Here is a 1,596-nt window from a genome sequence, read left to right on the forward strand (position 1 = left end):
CTGCTTCATCTACAATTTCCAATTTCGGTTTCTCTAAAATTGAACAAGAGGTTACATACTTGTGAAGCTATTCTGAATGTAGAATCCAGATTTTAGAAGTTTAAACAATTTTATACAGTGGTAGCTTTACATAATTTGACAGCTTTTTTAGCATCTTGCCTTGGAATCTTTAAAACATTCACCTTTTGGGTTCATAGTGTATTATTACCATCATTTCATAATTTGAGCAGTATCTAATTAAATTATGCAGTGACAATAACAAGTGTAACTGGTGTGAAGAGATTTGAAAACTTACACAGTTGGTTCTTGCTTAGCATGAAGCTCACTGTAGGAAACAGAAATGCATGAGTAAACAGTGGCCTCCTTATCCATCCTATGACTACCTTTAGAGATTTTATATTAACTAAAATCTCAGATTGAGGGGCGGTACCTATGGCTCAGTGAGTAGGGCACTGGCCCCATATACCAAGGGTAGCAGGTTTGAACCTGGCCCCAGCCAAACTGCAAACAAAAAAATAGCTGGGCCTTGTGGCAGGCACCTGTAGTCCTAGCTACCTGGGAGGCTGAGGCAAGAGAATTGCCTAAACGCAAGAGCTAGAAGTTGCTGTGACCTGTGATGCTACTGCACTCTACCAAGGGCGACAAAGTCAGACTCTGTCTCTAAACTCAGATTGAAAATTTTGAACCCTTTCTTTAATGAACATAAATTTAGAGAGAAGAAGTTGAATAAAAATAGCTTGTTCAGACCAGGTACTGTGGCTCACGCCTGTAATCCTAGCATTCTGGGGAGGCCGAGGCAGGTGGATAGCTTGAGCTCATAAGTGCAAGACCAGCCTGAGCAAAAACAAGCCCCCATCTCTACTAAAAAATAGAAAAACTGAGGCAAGAGGATCACTGGAGCCCAAGTTGGAGGTTGCTATAAGCTATGACGCTGTGGCACTCTACCCAGGGCGACAGCTTGAGACTCTGTCTTTAAAAAAAAAAAAAAAAATAGCTTATTCATTCTTAATCTGGGAAGTCATCTTCCATGTACCCATTGTCCAATTATTGCTTTAGTTGGACTGGTTTGAAGATACATCCTACTTCTTTTTCTTCTTCTTCTTCTTTTTTTTTTTTCAGGTAGGACACGGTCTCACTCTGTTGCCCAGAGTAGACTGGAGTCCAGTAGCCTGGTCATAGTTCACTGTAGCTTCAAACTGCTGGGCTTAAGTGATCTTCCTGCCTTGGCCTCCTAAAGTGGTAGGATTACAAGTGTGAGCCCCCATGCCTAGCCCATCTTGCTTCTTTGCTTTCTGGAATTATTCTAGCCGGGCATTGTGGCGGGCGCCTGTGGTCCCAGCTACTTGGGAGGTGGAGGCAGGAGATTCACTTGAGCTCAGGAGTTGGAGGTTGCTGTGAGCTGAGATGCCATGGCATTCTACCCAGGGGGACAGCTTGAGGCTCCTGTCTCAAAAAAAAAAAGTATGGCAAGTGTGGAGTGTAGATGTCCAGAAGCAGCATGGAAAAAACTAAGGTGTATAGAGAAAGAGAGAATGACAAAATGTGCGGTAAAATAATTGAGGACTCTGAGTGGATGGGATATAGGAATTTTTTGCC

At 42.7% G+C, this 1,596-nt stretch overlaps 1 protein-coding gene across 1 annotated transcript in view; it reads left to right on the forward strand.

Annotated features, from left to right (window-relative positions):
- SLC39A6 (solute carrier family 39 member 6) overlaps positions 1-1,596 on the forward strand; it is a 23,554-nt gene that overhangs the window by 9,150 nt on the left and 12,808 nt on the right. The gene's annotated exons all lie outside the window — the stretch shown is intronic.

This window comes from Otolemur garnettii, unplaced genomic scaffold (assembly GCF_000181295.1).
Source record: "Otolemur garnettii isolate 467f Iridium unplaced genomic scaffold, OtoGar3 scaffold00012, whole genome shotgun sequence".
Lineage (NCBI taxonomy): Eukaryota > Metazoa > Chordata > Mammalia > Primates > Galagidae > Otolemur > Otolemur garnettii.